Source organism: Myiozetetes cayanensis, unplaced genomic scaffold (assembly GCF_022539395.1).
Source record: "Myiozetetes cayanensis isolate MyiCay16 unplaced genomic scaffold, myiCay2020 scf227, whole genome shotgun sequence".
NCBI classification, from domain to species: Eukaryota; Metazoa; Chordata; class Aves; order Passeriformes; family Tyrannidae; genus Myiozetetes; species Myiozetetes cayanensis.
Genome location: NW_026087442.1, coordinates 1 through 8,533, shown reverse-complemented (window position 1 = coordinate 8,533; position 8,533 = coordinate 1). Strand labels below are relative to the sequence as shown.

General features: G+C 44.8%; 1 long non-coding RNA gene across 1 annotated transcript; it reads right to left on the bottom strand.

Annotated features, from left to right (window-relative positions):
* Positions 1–207: 207 nt before the first annotated feature.
* Positions 208–3,256, bottom strand: LOC126642262 (uncharacterized). Its single transcript, XR_007629406.1, has 3 exons — positions 2,903–3,256; positions 1,415–1,649; positions 208–736 (listed from the first exon to the last, which is right to left on the bottom strand). It is a non-coding gene; the product is annotated as an uncharacterized LOC126642262 (long non-coding RNA).
* Between the last annotated feature and the right edge of the window lie 5,277 nt (positions 3,257–8,533).

The following is an 8,533-nucleotide window of genomic DNA, read 5'->3' as shown; positions in this document are numbered from 1 at the left end:
AAGTTCTGATGTTTGATCCATGGTGTCTTTCATTTTGGCTCAGGCTTCTTCAATTGCTGTTGTTGCATTGTGAATGGTAATGCAACAGTTTCAGTAAGATTTAACATTCCACGTACCCCTTGTTTCTTTAGTAATAACATATCTAATGCCAAACAATTTTGTAAAACCATTTTTGACACTTGTTGGACTTGCAAGTCAAGCTCTGTGAATGCATACCTGGTCCAATTACTGGGGGTATGTATCTGCCATGTAATATTTTCTAAGGTCCATTGGTGTTGCAGGATAAAAAAAGAAGGTGCAAAGCTATCTTTTGCCCCACTGTATAATACTCTGGGGCACATATATTACTGATCCTTTCTTGTCTTTCTTTGTTGCCTAAATGACTGTGGGGAAAAAAAGACTCCAAGTCAAATTAGGTAGGAGATAAGATAAGGATGCAAAGGCTTTAATTAGCCCCCAGGCTTTCCGGAATACCCCCAACGCACACTCTGGAATACAGATGTTCACAGTTTTTATAATGATTTTCACCCAATCCTCGTCCAGCCACAACCCAGGTTCTGCCCCCGCCACGCCTCTTGGGAATTGGGTCTGGGGGCGTTTTGGGACCCCCTCTTCTTCATCTTCATCTTCCTCAGAGTGCGTAATGTTCTTGGAGGCCTTCCAGAATTCTAGGCCTGAAGGTTGTTGAGTCTATGGCTATATCTTCTTCCATAGGGTTAGGGTGTTCTCTATAATTCTACCTTGAAAAAGAGACAAAACAGGCCAGTGGAATTTATGGGAATTGATATGGGAATGAGTAACAGGGTTTTACTATGTGTAGCTGGTATGTTAAAGGGTAAAGGGATAATATACTGCTACTCTAAAAGCTACATTTACTACATAACTACTTCTAAGATCTACAAAAATTAAAAAAAAAATCAAAACATCAAAACTCCAAGGTATCAGTCCCCACTTTAGAGACTGGACAAAACTCAAAGATTTTGTCCAATCTCTACTACTTACGTCTAATCATTTTCCAAAGAGATGACCAACATCTACAACATTGGTTCATGCAATAAGGTATTACACAAACGTTAACTCTGTACATTACCAATCGAAACAGTTGTTTTATCCAGGTCCAATTCGGTAACCATGAAGTAAGTTTGTGGAGAGTGTCTCCCAAACCCAGTGAGACATTATCCAGAGGTACCTGATGTAGAATTTTGGTTTGGTTCCAAATTGTAGCCAAATTCATAGTGCAAATTCAGTACTCACTTTCACGAAGAATATTAGGTGCATTTTACTAAAACCAAATGTAAATTAGGCTCTAAACTTAATTCAAAGTCCTTTGCCAGCAACTTTGACGGCAGTGAGGGAAGTCAGCAGGACTTGGAAAGAGCCTCTCCATTTGGCTCGCAGCGGGTCACTGTCTCACCATTTGATGTAGACCTAGTCTCCTGGTTGGAATTGATGAGTAGGGGTGTCCAATCCTATGGGTCTGGAAAGTTTGACGAATTTTTGGAGCTTCTGTAAAGTAGAGCCTGTGTTGCTCCTGGCTTGACCGTGATGCTTATGGTTTTTGCTTGCTTGGACCTCCCAGGATATTCGCTAGTCCACACTAAAGGGATGACAGCATTCTCAACCTCTGCGGGGATCTCTCTGTGGTTCTCCTGTATGAAGAAGGCAGCTGCCTCGATATATTTAGTGTCAAGGATGATAACTTTCCCCCCCCCCCTTACAGAATTTAATTTCAGCTTCCAGTTTTTCTAATAAATCTCTACCCAATAAAGGCATGGGAGAATTTGGCAAATAGAGGAATTGATGAGTTACCCAGTGTTTCCCTAATTTAAATTTCAAAGGTTTGAAGAAAGGCCTGGTTTCACTTACCCCTGTGGTACCAACCACAGTTACAGTATCGTGACTCAGTTTCCCTTCCAAGGTGTTTAACACGGAATATGCAGCACCTATATCAACTAAAAATTCCACATCTTCTCCCCCCAGCTTAGCTAGAACCAGAGGTTCTGCTGGGGTAGAATTCTCCGGTCCCCTTCATGCATTCTGGCTTACAGTCAGTTGGGAGGCTGGAAATTCACTTCTCCTGTTCGAGTCCAGACAATCCCTTCTCCAGTGCCCCTTCTTTTTACAAAAAGAATATATATCATTAGCCTTATCATGCTGGTAACTAGATCTATAATTTTCACAGTGGACATTGTGTTTGCGATGTTTCTGGTAGTCACCGTCCTGCTCCTGCTCCTTTCCTCTGCCTTTTTGATCTCTATTTTGATAGACTGTCCAAACTATATTCACTAATTCACCAATACTCTAGTCCTCACCCGCTTTCTGTAGCTTTTTCCTTATATCATCTGCAGATTGGCCTATGACTAAATAGACCAAGTGCTTTTTCCCTGACTCTGATTCTACATTTATGTCTATGTACTTTCGTACAGCCTCTGTTAGTCTGTTCAGAAAATCTGTAGGGGATTCATTTTTATCTTGTTTCACTGTATACATTTTCAACCAATTTACTGGTTTTGGAATTCCATGTTTAAGACCATAAACCACCCAGTTCTGATAGCGTTTCAATGCTTCCCTTTTTTCTGGTATATTGGGGTCCCACTTGGGATCTTCTGAAGGGAATATATCTTTTAGTTCTCCTTGCATCTGCCCAGATGTTGTGAACGTCTCAATTGTATCCCGGGCAACTTTCTTGACCATGTCTATCTCACTAGGGTCTAATAATATGTCTAACATTATTTCCAAATCGTCCCAATCAGGATTTTGTGTCTTTATTGCTCTCTTCATATACTTAGCCACCATTTCTGGGTTTTCCCTATATGTTCCAACTGAAGTTTTCCACTGTTGTAATTCACCTAGAGAAAAAGGAGTTTTTATCAAAACTGGACCCTGGTTGCTCAGGGCTTACCTTAAGGGGGCTTCTACAGTAGGCTTTTTCCTTTTGTGCTCTTGTCCTACTAGCCACGGGGCTGGGGTCTGACAGAGCTTCTTGTACTCTTCTTCCCCCTGTCTTTGGTCTTACTACAAGTGATTTCTCTTCCCCCTCCCCCAATCTATCGTTTGATTCATCCTCAGAAACTTCTGTGCCTGTATCAGTAAAATCGCTGTCCCGAGTCTTAATGTTTGTGCTCGAGGGGTCAAAAGGGGGAAGACCCCATCTTTGTCTCCTGTCGATAGCTGGAACTGAACTGCTCCTCCTTAACCTGCTTCTCCCCCAATGCTGTAATTCTAAACCCTGGTTCCCCCCTTCCCCCGTAGGGTAGGGAGGTGCCGAAGGGATGGGGGCGGGTTCGTCCCCGCCCGTCATGGCAGAGCTGAAGAGTTCCGTGTCAGCCGGGACAGGGACTCTGGCTATAGACACCGCCCCCACTCCTCCTCCCGCAGTGCTGAGATTCGAACCTCCCACCCCCCGTTGCCATGGTAACCGCACTTGCGCCTGGCACTCCCGGAATGGCCCAGGAGGGAACCACTGCCGCCCCCCCCCGTAACCAAAAGGGCACGTGACTCCGGTCAGGACCGGCCCCACAGCCGAGGGGGGAGCTACCGCCCCCCCGTAACCAAAAGGGCCAGCGGCCCCGGTCAGGAACGGCCCCGCAGTCCAGGGAGGGGCTACCGCCCCTGCCCCGACACCGGCAGAGCTTGCAGCTCCAGACAGGATCGACCCCACAGCCTCGGGAGAGGCCATCGCCCCCCGATCACTGACACCCAGGGAACTCGCAGCTTCAGACAGGACCGGCCCCGCGGCCTCAACACCCACAGAGCCCGCAGCTCCGGGAGGGGCTGCCGCCGGCTCGGCCAGTGCCCAGGTCGCTCCCGCCGCTCCCGTGCCAGTTGGAACAGCCAGCGCAGACCCCACAAGTCCCGGAGCACTAAAAGCAGTTCTCAGGGCCCCCGTTCCGCCCAGAGCGGTCCCAGCCTGTCTGTCCACACTACCCGAGACCCCCGAAGCATCTGGACCCGGCACCGCAGGTCCAGCTGGCCCTGCCGAGCCGGCAGGACTCGCCCCAGGGGCTACCCCCACTCCTGATGGACCTATGCCCGCTGCAGCCAGAGCCAAAGGGGGGGGGTGGGCTTGTTATTCTCATATTTGGGGGAATTAAAAGGTCCAGGTCTTCATTTCCAGGGCTTTCAAGATTAATTTCACTGTTAGGATCACGTTTAGCACGATTTTTCTTTTTCTTTTTCTACTCTAATGCCATTTCTGGGAGTTCTGTTTCTATTTGAACTTTATCCTTTTTATATTCCTTTCTCAATTTTGGACGGGTTACGAAAAAGTAGAATAACTCTGCATAATGCAACTCAGACCACATTTCCTCCTTATGAAGGATTGTCATAAGATGAAACACTATATTTACCTCAAAAGAACCAAATTTCAGCCAATCTAATCCTCTAATTTACCCGCTGTAGGGCCAGACATCCATAGAGAGTCTAACTAACTTCTGCCTTTTTAAAGATGTCTCAGGGCCAGTTAAATCATCCCAGTACCGTAAAACCAAAGCGAGAGGGGTTCCCTCTGGAATTTCTTCTTTAGTTTGTACACATCCCATATTAACAAACAATACATGAGGAAAACGACAGATCCAGCCTAGAACTCACAGCCACACACACACACACACACTGCAGACTCTGTATCCAAACACTACCAGGTTCAGGCAGAAACACAGAGTTTCAACCAGGGGAGGCGTGTCCCCCCCTTCTGCGACCACACCTGGCCAACACGAAACCCGAAACCCTCCTGCCTGCCCTAACTAAAACTTCCCAGACAGCTTCACTGCCCACTCCAGCAAAAATCCCTTTGCCAACAGACTGGGAAAACACTGCAACTTTTTGGGCCCAAGTCCAAGTTTCCCTTCCCAGTCTCACCGTATTCCCTAGCCCTGGGGAAAACTCCTTCCCACAGCTGCTAATTAAAATTCTCCAGGAGTTGTTCCTTATCTTACCTCCGTGGGTAGGTTCGAGAAACTGGGCTCCCCGAGATCAGAGCAGGAATTCTTCAAAATATGCCGACCAGAGAAGATATCCCTGCAAAACGGAATATCGATCCAGAGGAGTCACAGGTCCCGATGTCCCCCTATGGAGCCACAAAAACTGTTGCCTAAATGGCTGTGGGGAAAAAAAGACTCCAAGTCAAATTAGGTAGGAGATAAGATAAGGATGCAAAGGCTTTAATTAGCCCCCAGGCTTTCCGGAATACCCCCAACGCACACTCTGGAATACAGATGTTCACAGTTTTTATAATGATTTTCACCCAATCCTCGTCCAGCCACAACCCAGGTTCTGCCCCCGCCACGCCTCTTGGGAATTGGGTCTGGGGGCATTTTGGGACCCCCTCTTCTTCATCTTCCTCAGAGTGCATAATGTTCTTGGAGGCCTTCCAGAATTCTAAGCCTGAAGGTTGTTGAGTCTATGGCTATATCTTCTTCCATAGGGTTAGGGTGTTCTCTATAATTCTACCTTGAAAAAGAGACAAAACAGGCTAGTGGAATTTATGGGAATTGATATGGGAATGAGTAACAGGGTTTTACTATGTGTAGCTGGTATGTTAAAGGGTAAAGGGATAATATGCTGCTACTCTAAAAGCTACATTTACTACATAACTACTTCTAAGATCTACAAAAATTAAAAAAAAAAAATCAAAACATCAAAACTCCAAGGTATCAATTCAGGAGAACCTAGTTCCTGCTGTGCCCTTCTTACCGATGAATAATGAAAGACAAGATTTGGACAAACGGATGGGAGTACTATTCCCACACCTCAGACCAGTGTGCTGAGTTAGAGTCAACCATGAGTAAAACTTTCCATCATAACATCCTCAAACTAATTCAAGTGGTGCAGGATAGCTGCTTGTCTTGCAAATCCAGGTGTCATTGTAGTCTATCAAATACATTTGGGGGGATGATGTAATCAAAATATTCTTTAATGGGTAGTGGATGTGAGGGATTCCACAATACTGCACTTGCTGGATGTGGGTCCAATAAGTCTTGAAATTTTCCATAGAATTACACAGCGAGTCTTAATTTTGAAATCCCATAGAGGGGTATCCCACACAGATACACATCACGTATTAAGACACGTATTTTCTCAGTCAGCCAAGTCTCAAGGGGATCCCCAGGTCCTGTAGTACAATTGAATACCTTTGCACACTGGAACAAGTGTGCATGCGTTTGTTGAGGTGGTGTGTTCATGTACTTCAAAGGCTTTAAAATAGGGTTCTCTCTTGACCACATCCACATACAGTTGGAAGCATTTATAGGTAATGTTACTGCCCCACTGGGTAATTCTATACACCATGAAAAATTAACCTTTAGCACATATGGTGCTTCATAATAATCCCGTTGTCTTAATGGATGAGAAATGGAATCAAAGGGGAAAGATTGACAAGGAGCCCTATTGGTTAGGGATTTCGGAATTCGATACATCCCTGGTTATAGCGTATCTTCCTTGATCACCACGGGTATGCCAATCTCTCTGGAGTTCAGTGAAACATTGACTTCTGGGTGTGACACGTTACATGTATTCCCACTCCAAAATCCTACTGTGTTATTATAATATGCAAAATATGTATCACTGAGTCCTACTTGATGTGGGAACCAGGAGCGTTTTACTATGATGGAATGAATTATGGACTCCTGACTCGATGGACAGAAATTGCTTTATTGCCCATGATCAGGGGTTTTATCGCATTCACTTTCAACTGGGAGTGGTTAAGCAAATTAAGACAGAACACAGCTGCAAGTCACACATCCATCACTCTCTCAGGCCGGCCTATCACACAGACACACACACAGACCCTGGAGTTTCAAGTTACCCCTCTTCACACTCCGGCATGGTGAATCACAAACTGTAGAGTTCATCTCTCCCTGGGCAATAAATCATGGCTTAGAGAAAACAATACAAGGTCATCTGAACATTCTTCAGGCCTTTGTCACGCTTGGCTGCTACATTCTATGACCTCAGTTTTCTCCTCAATTAACAGGTAATGGATCCTCCATTTCAAAGCCAGTTTACTTTTTAACCACCAGGGGGAAGGTATAAAGGTATAAGGTTGTCTCTGAAGTTGTGGTTCACATAAATTGTCAGATCTGTGGGTGTTGCAAAAAATCTCAGGCCCTGCCCTGCTGATATAGGGAAAGCCACACAAATCCCCTGATCTGTCTGATTCCAAACATGTGTAAACCCTAAAATTAATTCCAATGCAAGGTTTGTAGAATTATGACTTCTGTTCCCTGAGGTTGGTGCCCCGGTCTCAGCGGTGGATGAACATATCCACATATGCAAAAAGGACAACACATATATACCAAAACTACAATTATTCCTACAAATAAAAAACCAACACATAATGTGGTATAAATCGTATGAAGAGTTTCTACTTCATCCTTTCAGGTTTAGACTTCCCCCTGTAAAAGATCAGAGAAAACAACTTGGTTTGGTCAAGAACCAGATTAAAATGATTGGATAATCCATCTGGTACTAATTTTATGTTCTTTACTGTGAGCATCTATTGTTATACAAGCATATTTGTTCAATGGGGTTTTCAAAACTAGTGGTACCTAGCCAATGGTGGAGTTCTGGGATGATCTGTACCTGATGAGTTGGTTATTATTGTGGGAGCAATTGGACAAAAGGCAGTAAGTCAGGGGCATCCATTAACTCCTCATGGTTCATTTATTTTGGTCACTGCATCCCAAAAGCGGTCTGCTCATCCATATTCGTGTAGTTTGAGAAACTGTTTTGGTAGACCATTGGTCCTTTCAACTGTACCATTGGCCTGAGGGAAGTAAGGGGGTGTGGAATACCCATTGTATACCTTCAACCTTGGCCCAATCCTGTACTGCTTTTGCAGGAAAGTGAGTATCGTTATTAGATTGCATTGATTTAGGTTTTGGCAAACAACTGAACCATAGCTGCAAGGTTTTAATGGTATTTTCCCCAGTTACTCTTGAGACAGCTCCATCTTATGTCAATCCAGAAATTATTTCTATTCCAACCAGTACATATGTTTTCCCATTTGATTTTCTGAAAGAACCAATGTAATCCACTTGCCAGACATCCCATAATCCCTTTCCCTCTGTACTGGGTCTGACTGAGTTGGAGTTCATTTCCCCACAGTAGCCCTCACAGTGCTGTGCTTTGCATTGGCAGCTAGAAGGGTGTTGATAACACACCGCTGTTTTGGTTACTGCTGAGCACAGCACCAACACAGTAATATTCCTTCCTCAGTTGAGGGCAAGATCCTGGGAGGGGACCCAAGTAGGCCAGCTGATCCAAACTGACCAAAGGGATATTCCATACCATATGACATCAACTCAGGTATAAAAGCTAAGGCACAGAGCAGGAGGGCAGGCATTCAATGTCTCCAATGACTGCCTGCTGAGAAACCATTGCATGTACTGAAACCCTGCTTCTTGGGAGTGGCTGACTATCGCTGTTGATGGGAAGTAGAGAATAAACCCTGATATCTTTTGCTTCTGCGTGCACAAGCTTTGCTTTACTTTTTGCTTTAAATAAACTGCCTTATCCCAACCCACGAGTTGGTTTT